This window comes from Felis catus, chromosome C2, assembly GCF_018350175.1.
Source record: "Felis catus isolate Fca126 chromosome C2, F.catus_Fca126_mat1.0, whole genome shotgun sequence".
Classification (NCBI taxonomy): domain Eukaryota; kingdom Metazoa; phylum Chordata; class Mammalia; order Carnivora; family Felidae; genus Felis; species Felis catus.
This window is the reverse complement of record NC_058376.1, coordinates 96,907,485-96,924,905: the sequence shown is the minus strand read 5'-3', so window position 1 is coordinate 96,924,905 and position 17,421 is coordinate 96,907,485. Positions and strand designations below refer to the sequence as shown.

Genomic DNA, 17,421 nt, shown 5'->3' with positions numbered 1-17,421 from the left:
AAGATTAGAGGATGGATATCTATTTTAATAACAGTACAATTACGTGAGAAGGTTTTAACGTTTTAGAGAGAATAGTGTTTCTTTGCTTAAACAACTTCCCCTACATTCTTTTGAGGATGATAGGTATGTTTCTTCATATGGGTAGCCAAGCTCCTTAGGCTTGCAGTGTAGATAACAGCAAAGAATATAAAACTGTATCTATATTCTAAACACAGTAGAGTATATTACCATTTACCACATTCCATCCAATTAACAAGGCCAAAAAAAAAAATTGAATTTCACGTACCATCTGCTTTTAAGTAGAGTGAGCCAAGAGATGATTGTATGGCGTGAATGTACATACTTGGGTACACACATCCAAATGGGAAAGGTATCCAAAATCTGAAGCAAAACTTAGAAACTCAGCTTTATAAGTGAACTTTTAGTATCATAAACACATTGACCAAAGTCTGGGCTCATATGTGGACATACACCACTAGTAAGTCATGAGATCAAGGCCTTCCATCTCTAAAATTGTCCACAAGCCTTGTACAGAATTACATGTGGAATAAATTCTTCACCATAGATACTGAATAATTCGAGAATGATGAACGTTCTGCAGAAGTGGCGCACAGCCTGAGACCATTGAATGTCTTTTAAGTTGTATATTCTTCATCAAAATCTTGTGATCAAGGTTTCAGGAAGAACTTGTCTGTGTAGATGAACTACAGTAAACTTGGAAATGAGTGGAAGAAAAATAATTGGCACGGTATACTTGAGAAGAGTTTGGGAGTTATGCTTTCTACATGGACAAACCTTGTTACTGACTAATAAAGGTCACAAGGGGAACACAGTGATGCCCATGAGTTCATAATGTCTATCTTATCTCTCAACACCTAAAAACAACATTGTTTAAATTTTCCTAGGTGTGGATGAGTGTCTGGATGCCAGTAGAGTCTGTGACCAGCTGTGTATGAACTCTGTGGGAGCATACAACTATACCCGTGTGGAAGGCTCCAGAATTGGAAGTGATGGGAAAACTTGCATCTGTAAGTCACTGTGAAGAATTTTATTGTTTCTCTTCTAAATACTTCCACCCTCATCTTGTTCTTGGAGAGAAACAGAGACCACGTGACCCTTAACTCAACCTGCCCTCCCCTTTCCCTCTTCCCAGACTGAGCTCTTCCTTTTCCTTCGGTTCAGTCCCCTGCGGTTTCAACTTCGTGCTTGCTGCTTCTCACCTGCATTTACAAAAGGCTTTTTGAAAGGGCCTTCTCAAAGAGATGCACCTTCCAGTCACCCCCTGCCCTGGCTGTCTGATTCAAACTCTGTCATTTCTCTCATCAACCATTGCTCAGTTTTTCCTTCTTTTAAACAGCATGTTGTACCCAGGCATTTTTCTGTGTGGCCTTAGCTTTAGATGCTGACAAGCCGGAGGAAGAAGAAGAGGAATTGGAAGTTGTAAGGTTTCCAGGCCTTCTATTCAAGAGTCCACCTCAACTGCTTCCTGATGTTGCTACCGCTCTGCCTACCGCCTATGCAGATGAAGATGAGGAGGACAGGAAACGCATATTTGAGAACTGACTGCTCTGCATAAAATTGGTGAGTGAAAGAATTTAATTATACTCACCTCTTTGTTTTTTGGTATTTCACGTAAATTCTCTTCTTTGTCATTTCATTGTCGATATTTAATGCCTTTGAGTCTTTTAACATGATGGTAGCAAGAAATGTGGGGCCCAAATTACATCTTCACTGCTTCCTGTCAAATTCTACATCTTTTGTCTTTCTTCCTTTTTCACAATAACGGTTGTTATGTAGGTGTGTGTAGGAGTGGAAGTACAGGGTGTGGGGGGGATGTTGAAGTGCAAGACAGTGAAATGGAGCTGAAAACTATCTTTATATTAGCCTAACGGGGAGAAGGGTTGTACTGGGACCTTCTGGTTCTTGTAACTATTACAGCTCCACTAGAAGTCACTATTACATAGTTGAAATTTACCTCAAATAGCCTTAAAATCTAGATTCTTTCTACATTTTAAAATGCCAAAAAACAATTGTTCATTATGCTCAAGTGGACCAAGAAAAATATCTTTTAAAATGTGAGCAGTTTCTCTTATACATCCACGCAACAGAACTGAAGCATCAAATCACTTCTGATCAAAATAAATTAGCATACCCTCTTTCAAGAGTAACAGTTTGCAGCCAGTCTGCTGCCTCTTTTTTTTTCTTTTCTTTGTAAAACAGAACTGCTCTTTTTGTTCTCATCCTATTCGTGGTATTTTAATACTATCAAAGCTTGGAGATTGCTGTAGAAAGAGTTGGTTGAAATGGCAGAGACACATTTATGATATGGTCAGTCATAATAATAATATCTATAAATGTGTCTGCATAAAAATGGAAATGCTTTGATATTTCTTACATAAACTCCTGATACTTTGGCTTCTCAAAGTCAGAAGAGATAGAATAGAGACCTTACTAAACCTGACAGACTTTCAACTAGAAAGTCTGAAAGACCCCACCTAGAAACAGGAGCAAAATTCGAAATGGAATAGTCCTGAAAACAACTGAAATCGAGTCTCTCCATTCTTATTCAAATTAAGATAATTTCCCCGAGGAGTAGAATGGAAAAATCACATTATGTTACATTTACACAATAGGAACCTACACAGCCATTAAGAAATAAACTAGCAGGGCACCTGAGTGGCTCAGTGGGTTAAGCATCTAATTCTTGGTTTCAGCTCAGGTCATGATCTCATGGTTTCGGGAGTTTGAGCCCCACATCAGGCTCTGTACTGACAGCGTAAAGACTATTTGGGATTCTCTCTCTCCCTCTCTCTCTCTCTCTGCCCCTCCCCTGCTCACACTGTCTCTGTCTTTCTCAAAAATAAATAAATTAACTTAAAAAAATCTAAAAAAAGAAATGAAAAAAAAAAACAAAACAAACAAACTAGAGTGCACACAATATGGGTGTTTCACAAACATTCTGAGGGAAAGAAGCTTGATACCAAAGAATACATACTTTTTGTAAAATTCATTTATATGAAGTTCTAAAATAAGAAAAAATAATCTGTGGTGATAGATCAGAATAATGCTCAATTTGTGAGGCTAATGATTAAGAAATCATCAAATTACCTTCGAGTTTTTGTGGTACTGGTAGTTATCTGTATCTTGAACTGGGTGCCAATTACAAGGGGTTATTTATTTACATTGTGGAGAAAAAAGTATGAACTCGAGTATGAACTTGAGTTTTATGGACTTCTCTGCATGTATATTAAATCTCAGTAAAAAATTTCAAAAATATTACCGGAAGAAAAAACAACAATTTTGTATTAAAACAACCTAGAAGGAGTAACACCAAAGTGCCAGAAACATAATTTTCATGTTCAGGAATCAATGGCAATTTCTTTTTACTTTTTTGCTTTCTTAAACATTCTCAATAGTCTTTAGGGTCTATATTTAAAGTTCTCTTTTAAAAGGTTTTATTGCTATTGTCTTTTCCTGAGACTGTTTAGGAAACATGCTCGAAGATCTTTTCTTTTCATTTTTTCTTTTTCTTTTTCTTTTCTTTCTTTCTTTCTTTCTTTCTTTCTTTCTTTCTTTGAGAAATGAAGGGTTTCATTTCCATTTTCAGTGATGTAGACAGTATGGGCCAGCTGAGATGGGGTCATAGTTCTATCAGCCTAGATCCCACCTTCAGACACAATTGCCCTGTGAGCTGTGAGGACTGTCTGAATGGAGGCAGATGCCCAGAAGGGAGGAGTGAGTGCTCTTGCCCAGCTGGCTGGGGAGACACGCTTTGCAATGACAGTAAGTCATACCCCGGAGTACTGGTAGAAGGGTAATGAGTTGTCCTTTACTGCTGGTAAATTACTGTGATGAGTTCTCTTTTACATGTGTTCTCCCTAAAACGTTTTAACAAAGTAAACAATTGGTATGGTGACAAACCAATTTATTTGCTGTGCATAAAGAAATGCTGAGGTTTTGCACTGAACATGTGATTAGGTGGGGAGATTTTGTGTTACCTGGGAAACTTGATGTGCTGTCTCTTGTTTATCCCCAGAACATAAAAGTTAATAAAGGATCCTAATATTCTAGGCCTATAAAAATCCCTCCATTTAAATAAATCATTAGGCCCCGGCAAGCTATTCCCAGTGAAGGAAGAAAGAATTCATGTTACAAAGTGCAATTAATGGAACTGCTTTATGGCTTCTTCTTTTTGTTTATTTGTTTTTCTTTTCTTTCTTTACATAAGATGTAAATATAGCCAATAACACTTTTTTTATGTGTCTCATGAGAAAATATCAAAGATTGGAAAAAACGATACCGCTAACAAATCTTTTCTTTTACATTTTAAATGGAGGTATGCTTGCAGGAGAGAAAACTGCCCAGTACTAAAACCAAAATATATTGACTGTTTCCTCTTCCTCTTTTTAAATTTACCTTATAAATATTTAATGAAAGGGTTTTCTTAGTTTTTGTGATTAGCTTGGAAAATGATATCAGCATATTTTCTTTTGAGCCCCTTGCATATGGGAAGAAAAATGACTAATATTGGTTGTGAGACAGATGCAAAACTCGAGTCAGAACATAGGAAGTAGTTTACCCAAAATTACTAGTTACAGCGTTGAGGATCTTCCTTAAGTGTGCCTCTGATCGTGTTTCTCTGCTGCTCAGAAAAACTTTAAGGGCATCCATTTCCTGATACGTAGGCACACGCTTCTGATCTAGTACTGACAACCATCTACAATCAGACCCTCATAAATCCTTTTTTTCTTTTTATCCTAATCACAGCTTTTTGCTCAGCTTATCATTTCCAGCAAACTAAACCACTTGCTACTTACTGCTTTTATCAGCTTTGTGCCTTTTGCTGAACTGCCGTCTTTGGCTCTTGCTGCTTATTGCACGAAGCTTTATTTGATGGCTCCAGTCGAGCCACAACTATTTACGTCTTTGATGGATTTCAAGTCATTCTGTCTCTCTGAATTAGAGGTAGCCATCTTCTGTTCTGTCTCCCTTACTAGACTGAGAGCTCATCAATCAGGTCCTATTCATGTTTCTCCAAAGTAAAGGCACTCAGTGCATGAATGGACAAATGACTACGACTTGGTGTTGAGAGACCCCACTATATTGACCTGCAACTTGACAGACTCAACTGTATACAATTGGGATCAAATAAATGTTGTATGACTATTAGGAAGTAAATACTTCCCTTACATAAGTTTCATTGGTAAATGCGTATCTTCCAAACCCTTCATCCCTAACATGGCAGCATGAGAAATGAAACTAAAAATCTATCGCAAATACTTCAGAATAAAACATCTCTGATACAAAATTAATAGAGAAATGTTAAAAGTGAGCTTGTTGATGAAATGAAGAGAAGATGATCTCTTCTTTAGCTTTGGAAAACTCTGAGGATCTCTTAAGTGTTTGCATGGTCCTGCAAAGGGGAGTCTCTTCCTGAAGCAGAAGCTTATAAAATCTTTGCGTTTCTTTTGTTTTTCTTTTTTACAAAAACAGAACAATCGAAAAAAAAAAAAAAAGTAAGTGCCCACTAATTCACTAATTGTTTAACAAAAGGGAGGAGTAAAAACATTTTCCTAAAATTCCCTATAAACGTTGGGCACCTAAGTGGCTCAGTTGGTTGAGTGTCCATCTCAGGGCTTGAGGCTTTGAGCCCCGCAGAGGGCTGGAACGTGCTTTGGATTCTGTGTCTCCCTCTCTCTCTCTGCCCCTCTCCCATGCGCACTCTGTCTCTCTCTCTCTCTCTCAAAAATAAATAAACATTAAATTCTTTTTTTAAAAAACATCCCTATAAACCTCAATAAATAGAAGGGACTAAACATTCATTACCCATATTTTTAAATTACCAGCTCTTCAGATGTAGCAATGAACATTAAAATAGAACATTCTGCAGAGATCTGCAAGGTTAGTGTTCCCAATGAGTAGATTTTCTAGCCCAATATCTATTGGTCTATAATGAAAATATTTACTTTGAGGTCTTAGAAATTCCTCCAAGTAATTATAGTGAAACAATTTAAAGATCATCAGATATTAATTTTAATAGCACATATTAAAACTCCATTTCTTTTGAAGAGATTTCAAGTTGACTCATTTGTTATTGTGAGACTCCATCCACTCGAAAGGGAGGGTAGGAAGATTTCCATATGACAAATGAGTGGACTATATATGGAAGAGAGGATTCATGACTTCTTCCAAATCATCCAGCTATGGTGTGGGACGTTTGTTTTACAATTTTCTTTTCCAGGATAATTGCTCTGTTTGATGCTTATGAAGTATTTAGCAAATCCTTGTACTATGTAATATCATATTCTACTTCATGGGGGAATGTAAGTTTATGGTGTTGGTTTGCCAGTGTTGACGAATTTCTATAATCCATATACTGCGCAAGCTATTTAAACTTCACTAGCTTCAGGGTGTGGGGGTGGCTCAGTCTGCTGACTATACGACTCTTCATTTCGGTTCAGGTCATGATTCCAGGGTTATGGGATCAAGCCCCACATCTGGATCCATGCTGAGTGGAGCCTGCTTAAGATTCTCTCTCACTCTCCCTCTGCCCCTCTCTTGCTCACTCTCTGTCTCCCTCTGTCTCTCTCAAAAATAAAATAAAATAAACTTCCTTAGCTTCATTTTCCAGGTTTATTTTTTAAAAATGACTCCTCTATAGTTGCTGTAAGAATTAAAAAAAAAAACTTACTACAATGTCAGTTTTAACCAATGTTGCCATTTTCTTTATTTCCTATCCCTTTTGTTCTTCTCTTCCCTTTCCTTCTCCTTTGCATAATATCTTCAAGCTGAAAAGGAGAGAAAAAATGAATAAGAAGCCAAGTTTCCATATTGACATCTGGAATTGTGTAGGTGGACAAATAGAGGTGATATAAATGTAATTTTATAATATTTAGCCAGCTATGATAAAATGCCAATGAAAAATGGTTACTGGAATCATCTCAACAGCTGTATTTAGTCAAGTTAAACTTCTAGTCGCATTTTTCCCAATTTATTTTTTAATGGAATACTAAACTCTTCCCAAAAAACAAACAAGCCAAAGAAAACAGTTGTTTGCTTGGCTTCATCAGTCTTTGACCATGCAAAATACCTTGGCACCTTCAAGACCGTCTTAGTTGCATTCATTCCTACTAAAAATACATGCCATTTTTTTTCCCCTACATTTTCTTCCCAGTTTTCAAACTGGAAGTTTCCATGTATTTCTCATTAGGGTTGGTGACAGTTATACACACAGATGTCTAGGTAGCTGGGAAAATGTGAGTGTGAGAGTTGAAGGAATAAGGTAAATTTTGCATGTGAACCTTGTTATCAGTTCTTCAGTGACCCTGACTCTAACTAGCTTCATCAGTAATCCCTCTCAGGAGTGATTATGCCATCCAACCTAGAAGCATGCCAGTGACTCTTTCTTGGTCTGTAAACCAGAGATTTTAATTACCTGGTATCCATTCTAATAGAAAGACAGGTTTGTTTTTGTTTGTTTGTTTTTTCCTCCACTCTGTCATGAGTATATTACACTGCTTATTCACCTTCTCCAACTGTCTTCATATTTGGTTCCCCAAAGACCCATGGGAAAGCATGTGGCAGCATCTGTGATTGTCAGAATGGAGACACTTGTGATCCTCTGACTGGGCAGTGCTGGTGCCCCCCAGGAGCTCCTGGGAAAGCCTGGGAAAATGGAAGGAATGACTGGTGCTGGTCACATGACACCACTCCTTAAGTTCTTGAGGTTTCTAATAGGAAATGAGCTAAATGAAAATCACATCTGTATTTTTCAAGGTGGTCTTTTCTGAAGAAGAAAAAAAAGCTGTATCTACATATATAAGAGTACAGTTGCTTTGAATGATGCCATGTATATCTAAGCAGGATAAATCTTGATACAGAGAAAACCTTCTTGTTCTCCTGAGCAAAAAGTTGAGTTTGTGTGTGTAGGTTTGGACCTAGGAGCTAGGGGGAATTTATTTGCTCTGCATAAGAAAATGAAGAAAAAGAAGTGGAGCTCTTTGGGCAAACCAGGGAGGAAGAGAGATGAAAATCAGAGAAGAAAAGGAAAGGAGGGTGTGAGGACAAAAAGAGGAGAAATGATGGATGAAGAACTCACAAAATACCTGTGTGTGGATTTTACATGGAAACCAGTGAAGAGGCCACATTTTCAGCATAAGCAGATAAAAGACAAAAAGGAAACTACTTGTACAAGCCCAAGAGCCGAATGCAGAGAGTTGATGAAGATATAAGTCGTTGGGGACTGCCAGAAATCCTGGGGAGTTTATTAGATGCTCACAGATCACAGAACTGGAGCCACGGAAACCAAGTTTACTTCCCCCTCTGAGAAACGTAGGAAGACCCCTGTTGGCGTCCCAGTTATTTGCACCCCCTGAGCAATGTTTATTCACTTACTCAAAAGGTATACGTGAAATGGTAGCAGGGCAATCTGCCAGGCATTGTGATATGGTAATAAAAAATATATAAAAACTAAAAAAAAACTCTGGTCGCTCCATGTGGAACTTACAGTCGTATTCAGAGCAGACATAAGTTACAAATATTGGTAGGTATTGCCAATTAAATATTAACGTGTGCTTGGCGGTCAGACCGGGAGGACAATGCAGACTGTGTGGGCCAGGGAGAAGTAACACTGAAGCTGAAGGCAGAAAAGCAAGCAGACATGAAACAGGACAAAGAGTGAAGGAAGAGCATTCCACACTGACGGCATCTCCTGCTGCCAGACTCTGAAGTGGGAATGAATGAGGTTCACCAGAGGAGCCCAAAAAGGTCAGCTGGTGGAGCAAACTACAACTAGGGAGACATTAATGCAACAGGAAGTCAGCTGGTGCCTGGGCTCATAGGTCTCATTAAGTTTGGAGTTCTTAATCTGACAGCAATGGCAAGTCACTGTAGAATTTTATTTTATTTTTTAATTAAAAAAATTGTTTAAAGTTCATTTATTTATTTTGAGAGAGACGGAGATAGCATGAGTCGGGGAGGGACAGAGAGCGAGGGAGACAGCAAATCCCAAGCAGGCTCCCCACTGGCCCCGCAGACACAGGGCTCAAACTCACAAAACCGTGAGCTGAAATCAAGGGTCGGATGCTTAACTGACGGAGCCACGCAGGCACCCCAAATTTTAGACAGAGGATTTGGAATCATATTTGGAGTTTATGAAAAATCTCTCTAGCTTCAGTCCAATTACAGTGCAAACATCTTCCTTTCTACAATCCCCTTATTTCACGTAACAGCAGCATTGCGAGTTTTGCATGTGGGTAGTGTTCGCTTTGTTTGTCCTTCCAACCCTCCAGGATGCCCAAAAATGATCCTTTGGGAAGAACTACAAAAAGAAATATAACTGTGCCAACAATGACCATTGCCACAGGGTGTATGGTGCCTTATGTGTGAGCCAGGGCCCTATGGGAGGTTTTTTTCATCTGAGTAAGTCATGGGCAATAATTTGTACTCCACATGAAGCAAAAAGGCTCAAAAAAGTACCAACAATATGTTAGAGAAAGAGAGTAAAAAACATAACATTTTATATAGTCATATCATATATATGATGGTTTATGTTCTAGTCTTTATTTAGCCTCCTGACATTATAGAATCTAGATTTTGATGAATGAAAGAAAAATATTTGTGAATTATTTACACTTTTTTTTCTAGTTAGTGCTTACCCTGAGAGGATTTAACTAGTTCATTTAAATGAACATTTGAGGAACATCTGGGTGGCTCAGTTGGTGAAGCATCTGACTTCAGCTCAGGTCATGCTCTCACAGTCCGTGAGTTCTAGCCCCACATCAGGCTCTGTGCTGACAGCTTGGAGCCTGGAGTCTGCTTCAGATTCTGTGTCCCCCTCTCCCTCTGCCCCTCCCCTGCTCACACACACACACTCTCTCTCTCAAAAATAAATAAATATTAACAAAAAGTTTTTTTTTTAATTAAATGGACATTTGACACTTTCTGGGGATTGAATATCAAAGGCCCAGTGCTAGTTTCTTTTATTTCTGTGTTCTAATACAAAGCAATGATTATTCCATAAAATTTCTAAAACAGGCTATTCATTTTGCATTTTGGCCATCAACCATGTTTTGCAAAAGCTGCAAGAAAACACAATCACCAGTAAATACTTCAGCCAGCCATCAGTAACTTTTAGAGTTTCTCCCAGTGGGTCAGCACTGGTTGCCCACCACCCCATCTTGAAACGGTGTGCAAACACTTGTGAGCCCACAGCAGTCTCTACCCTCTTCTTCTGCCCATTTCACACGCCCTTCTCTGGAAATCCTTCCTCAGTGGACCTCAGTAATACTGTGACCTGTTTTTTTTAATAACAGAGACCTTTTGGGGTCTTACATTATATTTTTAGTTGAATGTTCATGGATCTTACCTACTTTATGAAAGGTATGCCCATTGAAGACAGAGAGTAAATTGTGAATATTCTAATAAGAGCCAGAGAAGTCACCATAGAAAACTGAACCTGGGTCATGAGGAAAGGTTAGACTTGGACAAGCAAAACAGAAGGAAAGGGGAAAAGGCATGGGTACATGTGAACAATGCAGGTGTGGATGGTATGGTCTAGAACATGACATACCTCCTAGAACACACCAGGAGAAGGAGACCCATCTAGAAACAAAGATAGCATCACTTCTATTTTTGTTCCTCTAGGGTAACAGGACACACCCCATTTTTAGTAATAACTTGAATATTTTATAAGGTAATATCACATGTTTAGGCAAAAACATTTCAATCATAATCCATCTGGTCAAAAAGTCAAAGAGCAGATGGTGGTGGTAGTGATGGTGGTTACCATCTTGAAAGTGACCACCTTTAGGAAGAACATACACATTCTAGTTCTTCAGGATCCTTATTGCTTAGATTCAAGGCTTCATTTATTAATGTCACTTACCTGACCCTCAGAACCTTCATTGTGCAACCCTCTATTAGTTTTCTAAATCTATCATGATAAATTACCACAAACTAAGTGCTCTAAACAACAGAAATTTATTGCCTCACAGTTCTGGAGCTAGCAGTCTGGCATCAGGGTGTTGGCAGGCCATGATCTCTTTGAAAGTGCTAGGGAAGGATCAGTTCCAGACCTCTCTAAGCTTCCCATAGTTCCTTGGCTAGTGACCATTTTAACTCCAGTCTTCACATGGCATTCTCCCTGTGTGAGTGTCTCTGTGCACGCATTTTACCTACCTATAAGGACACCAGTCATATCAGGTTAGAGACCCATCCCACTCCATTATGACCTCATCTTAACTAATTGCATTGGCAACAACATAATTTCCAAGTAAGTACACATTCTGAAGTACTGAGTGTAAGGGCTTCAACATAAGAATTATGAAGGACACATTTTAATGCATAACGCACCCTGAGTAGATACTGGATTGCCAAAGATGTTACTCCACTTTTCCTTTTTCCCTAAGCACATTTCCAGTTATAGCTTCTTAATATGTCCAGTTGTCATATTTAAGCATTCCATCATGCCTGAGCTGTTCCCTGAACCACTGTTCTCCATGCTGAACCAGGAAGAGTAAGGCATGGAAGTGAGTGCTCTGGAATTCACAAGAGTCCTATCAAGGAGGACAAAAGCTCTGAGAAAGAGGCCTGCAATTTAGTTGGTCTAAGCCACAGGAAGGATGAGAGAGGGATCACGTAATTTATCATCCAAATGGGACAATATTAACAGTGAAAAGGAGTCCTGTTAATAAATCTGTTCTGCTTCCAGGGGTAAATCTGTTCCTGGCAACAAGGACAAGGATTACCCCGCATGGTGGCACTATAACCACTACTTTAAATTACCTCTTCTAATAATAGCAGATATTAGCAGATACTAATAATTTCCATCTAGCAGAAAGTCAAGTGGCTTATTTTGTTTTCTCCACTCAGCTTTTGAGAACAAAGCCTCTGTAGGCATACAATGCAGTTACCTGGAGCTTGGAGGTTACTTGAAGGATCTTGATGAGTCCCTTGGACATTTGTAATGGAGGAGGAAAAAACATGTCAGAGGTTTTGGAAAGGGAATTGAATTACTGTAAATAACTCCTCAAAGACAGAACTAAGGCTATGTTTTCCTAAATGCAAAGGTGGGACTTCAAATTAGAATTCCTGTGCTGACTACCATCCCTAAAATTCAACGGCATGGGGAAAATAATGAAGGAAAGGCAAACACCATTTGCCAAAAGAATGTGGCCAAGAAAATGCGGCTGTCACGATGAAAGTTTTGTGTAATCTACGTGATGTAAAATTACTTCCGATTACCATATATTGAAAGGGAACGGAAACAATGGCGAGCCTTTACATCAGTGCTTGTCCATCATCCCCTTGCTGCGACCCGATGAATATAGGGCCTGGCAGATCTTAACAGTCCTTGGAGAATATTAACTATAGGCACCAATGGAGCACACTGAGAAGCAATTTCTCTCCCAGAAGCACCAAAGCCTTTTAAGTAGTTCAGGCTTCACTGTTCACATCCAGTTGCCAAAAAGCAAATGAATTGCCTGATTTGAAAGACATTTGTTTTTCTGTTTCTTTTTTTGGCAGTCAGGATGATCCCCTTGTTTTCCCCATAATCGGGCCCCGCAGAACTACATGCCTGTACACTGACAATGTAAAAGAAACAAAGCATGGTTTTCAGGTGACCGGTTTGCCTCAATCTGCTTGCAGACTGTCCCAAGGGGGTCTATGGAGCTGGCTGCTCTTCAGAATGTCAGTATGTGGAGGAGAACACCCTGGAATGCAGTGCCAAAAATGGCAGTTGCACCTGCAAATCTGGTTACCAAGGCAACAGATGCCAGAAAGGTACAATCTGATGATACATTTTCTTTCTTCTCTAATAACAATGCTCCTCCTTTGTTCGGCACCATATGATCATTAATTGGTTAATCCACCAGTGTTCTCAGGAGATGGGTATTAATCCCCTATTTGCAGGTGAGGAAACTGAGACACATGGCAATGAAGTTATTTTACTTTGTCTTCTCAGCCTCTGCTCTTAGCTGTCTCCTTGCTAGCCTGAGCAGAAGAAAGATCGCATTGCAGAGAATCTTATCTTAAGATTAAAGCTGACCAATCGCTTCTTTGAGCTGAAGTAATCAACCAAGGGTACTAGCTTCCAGAGTTAAAGAATTGTTTCCTTTATACCTGAAGATAGATCACTCAAATAAACACAAGTCAAAGATTCTGACCATAGAGAAGTTTTCGAAAATTTAAATAGGGGTATCAGTATCATCTTTTTTTCAAATGTCTAAATATTACATAAATATTTTTAAGAAATCCATAAATATAAAAGTTTACATACAACATAATTCCAATTATAAGTAACATATGTAGATGTGTGAATGTGCATGCGCATGTACGATTTGGGAAAACGTATTCCGAGATCAAGATGTTAGTAATAGCTTCTCTGGTTTGTGGACTCATGGCAAGCTTCTCCCCAGGTATCTACCTGGCTCTCTCACTATTTCACAAAGTTTCATGTCATTTTTTCACTGAATCTTTTCAGTCCCGCCTTACTTAAAATTAACAACTTGCAAAACTCCTTGAACTTTTAAAATTTTTTCCAAAGTATGTATCATCTTCTAACATCCCATTTTTTATTGTATACTAGTATATATATAGTATTTATAACATACTAGTCTTTTTATTATTAGAACATACTCCAATTATTATTATGTCTAATATTTATTCCCTGTCCTTCCTGCTAGAAGTTAATCCCCACAGGGGGAAGGCTATCTGTTTGCTTTGTTCACCAAAGTATTCCCAAACTCCTAGAATAATGCTAACATTTTGGAGTTGCTCAATAAGTATTTTCTTAAATGAATACATAAATGTTCATGGTTCAATTTTTATTCTTTATAAATTTTTTCTTATATTATTATGATGTATTCTGAATTAAGCACTTGTTACTGTTTATTCAGAGGAAATTCTTACAGCATTTTTTTCTTTCATACATAGAAAGACTGAATATATAACAAATATAATTATACAATTATCAGAACTAAATGGTCAAGTGAACTTTTTGCTTTTGAAGTGATCCAAAGGGCAATCTTTTTTTTTTAATTTTTAAATGTTTATTTATTTTTGAGAAGGAGGAGAAGGGGCATAGAGAGGGGGTGAGGACGGAGGATTCAAAGCAGATTCTGTGCTAAGCAGAGAGCCCAGTGTGAGACTTGAATTCAGGAACCGTGAGATCATGACCTGAGCTGAGACCAAGAGTGGAAGACTTAACCAACTGAGCCCATCCAGGTGCCCCCAAAGAGCGATCTTTTTAAAAATCAGGAGGAATAGTGGGGCGCCTGGGTACCTCAGCTGGTTAAGCCTCCAACTCTTGGTTTTGCTTAGGTCATGATCTCACGGTTTGTGAGTTCAAGCCCCACGTCGGGCTGTGCGCTGACAACACTGAGCTTGCTTGGGATTCTCTTTCTCTCCTTCTCTCTCTGCCCCTCCCCCCACTCACACACACACTCTCTCTCTCAAAAATAAATAAATAGACTTAAAAAAAGATCAGGAGGGGTGACTAGGTTGAAAGGAAGCCATCATACTGTTGGATTCACTTACAGAGGTAAGCCTTGAAATTGAAGGTTGTCTTTTGCCTTCAAGTATTACACATTTCTCCTTGCATTGTCAACTTAAGATGGTCTGCAGGGATTTTCTGGAGCTGACTGAACCGGGAATGAGGGCTTCCAGGTTGTCCTATGGCTATGAAGCTGGAGTATGTGAGCAGCAGTGTCCATCTAGATTTTGTGGAGAAAGGACTGTTTCTGTAGCTGCATGGTGACTTTCTAGGCTAAGGAGAAAAGAACTTAGGGAAACACAAGCCTGACATAACACAAGTGTGTTTAACATCATCTAAGAGTAGGCCCCATGCCAATCTCTAAACCTCCTCCTGCTTTAGCTGATTTTTAGACCTAGAATCACCCCCCTATTCAATAACTCGCTAAAGAAGTCATGCCCTGGAAGTCAACGCATGAGGAGACAACACCATATACAGACATCTGGGTAGATTTAATTTATTCTGATAACATTTCCTTAAAGCAGCTGCTGAATATACTTTATTGGAAAATGCTTCTGAGATTCCCACTGTGAAGGAAAATGAGTTGAAAGTATATGTAAATTAGCAAAATAGAGAGGTCACCATAATCTCTGGAAAACATATTATTTTTCAATCAGATAACTTTGTCCAATTCTGATATTTTTGTCTAACCACAAAATGAAATTATGAATCAGACTGGAGCGGGTGAATGGGATCGCCATGATTGGCAGTTGAAATCAAGGCAAGAAGAGCTCTCAAAGAGTTGTGCATGATGAAAATCAGGCCTGTTGTGTTTCTTTTTCTTTTTTAAAAAAGTGAAGTAGCCCAAGTGCTCCTAGAGCCAGACATAGCTTGAAAAATCTTAACTCTAGACCTGTATCTAGATTGCCGATGAATAGTTAATTAAAGACTGCAGATCGTTTCAATGGCACTAATGAACAGTGCTCTCTACAATCAGCACCAGGCTTTATTTAGCCCATCAGCAATGACTTCTAAGAGCGGAAGAGCTGGTTTCTATGTGAATCTGTGAAATAGTGAAAAAGAGGGCGGGTGGAGGGGAAAATGACAGTGTCTTTGCCTTATTTTGATTAGTTTGTAGCCTGTGGTACTTTGGATCCCAACTGCAGGCAGATCTCTAAATGTGGAGCACTCTGGTCCAGAGAACCCACTGAGTCCATCAAAGGAGGCCTCGACAGCCCAAAGAAGGACAGATGTTTGTTACCATAGTTCCATGCTGGACGGATTTTGAACTTTGAGCTCTGATGGGTGTCTAAAAGCAAGTCAGTTGACTTGAGAGGTGCTCATATTGTAGCACAGGTTAGGCATGGTGGCTGAATTTCAGTCTCAAAAGGCCAGAAGATCTGGGTTCAAATCCTATTTTGCTACTTATTAGCTGTGTGACTCAAAGTAAGTCACTTTTTACCTCCTGGAGTTTCAGTTTCTTATGTAAAAAGGAGGTAAAATTGCTTACATCACGTGTAGATATTTATGGAAATGTGAGCTAATTTATGTAAAGTGCTTGGCACTGAGTAATGATCGATACATAATAGCCAGGAATGGTATGCACATCCCAGAAAATGTCACAATTCTGTTATTCAGAGATTCTTCCCAGGATGAGAAGATACTTCACAGCCCAACTTGGATGGATGCCACTTTCCACAATTGTCATGTTTAGGAAAGTTCCCAGGTTTTCCCTGTGTTAAAAGAATGCTTCCCACGAGGCTTCTAATTCCAGTAGTCCATGGTAGGACAAACGCTGGACCCTCTCACTGAGCCTTCACCAGGCCCTGTGGCATCAGCCATCCTTTTCCGGTTCAAAGGGCGCTCAACAAAGCAGCAACATGTTCCTCTTTGCCCACTTTATGCATTGCACACTTTTATAAAGTACACAAATTATAAAGCTCTTGGGTGATTTTTCTGGCTTACAAAAGAAGCAAAGACTGGGACAGGATTCAGGCAACCATTTGGGGACAGTTTCCCAAGCACGGCAACTCCTAAGCTTCCTTTACAAATTACATCTCATTTTCAGGTTTTGTTCTGTGCAACTGCCCCCAAAGATATATATCAAAATTGCTTCCATTGTTACTGTCTGAAAAACCACATTTTCAGCAAAAAAAAAAGGCACCTCTGTATCTGTGTTTCCAAAGTGACAAGTTTTGGCATCATGTTGATTTCTTCAGGGAATGTCTTTGGAAGTGCTATAAATCCTTGGAGGCTACTCGAATGTTCCTTTCTTTGCAGCTCAGTGATACATAGATACATTCACACACACAACACATACAGACGCATACACACGCATGAACACTTTTCTAACTCACTTAGGCAACAGAAGAAATCGGGGAGCATGTTGAGATTCCTTATAAGACTTTACTCCTTCTTTTTTCTTTATTTTTATTCTACAAGCCTACTCTGCTGGCCTCTGGGGACCAGAGTGCCAGTTCTCCTGTGGACCCTGTGAGAATGGAAGTCAGTGCAACAACAACAAAAAAACCCTGAAAACTGTGACTGTCCTGGTTACGCAGGAAAAGCGTGTACCACATGTGAGTCAGTGACCTAGACAGGATAACCAACAAAGTCAGGAAAGTTCTTAGCTTTATAAATGCTCTTTTTTCCTAACTGCTCTATGAGATATTATGCTAGGGTGTATTTCAAGTATCTTTTGTGGTGTAACGAACCATCCCAGTACTTTGTGGCTTAAAACAATGATTTATTCTTTCTTTTGATCCTGTGGGTTGATAAGATGATTCTCTCCCTTTCAGCTAGTAGACTGGCTGGGAACTAGGCCTGACTGGGCTTCTCAACCCGGGAACCCCATCTTTCCTATATATGGCATTTTCATAAAGTTAGCTTCGACTTTCTCAAAGCATAGCAATCTCGAGAAAACAATCCAAGCAGCAGCATCCTAAAAG

At 39.1% G+C, this 17,421-nt stretch overlaps 1 protein-coding gene and 1 long non-coding RNA gene across 2 annotated transcripts in view; one reads left to right on the top strand and one right to left on the bottom strand.

Annotated features, from left to right (window-relative positions):
• The first annotated feature begins 1,574 nt into the window (after window positions 1-1,574).
• Window positions 1,575-17,421, top strand: part of LOC109499785 (multiple epidermal growth factor-like domains protein 6) — a 76,394-nt gene continuing 60,547 nt past the window's right edge. Inside the window, exons 1-2 of the mRNA XM_023260418.2 lie at window positions 1,575-1,581; window positions 12,649-12,783. The gene's annotated coding sequence lies outside the window, so the exon portion shown is untranslated. The remainder of the gene's footprint in view (window positions 1,582-12,648; window positions 12,784-17,421) is intronic.
• Window positions 6,699-11,168, bottom strand: LOC109491400. Its single transcript, XR_002144713.2, has 2 exons — window positions 10,993-11,168; window positions 6,699-6,788 (listed from the first exon to the last, which is right to left on the bottom strand). It is a non-coding gene; the product is annotated as an uncharacterized LOC109491400 (long non-coding RNA).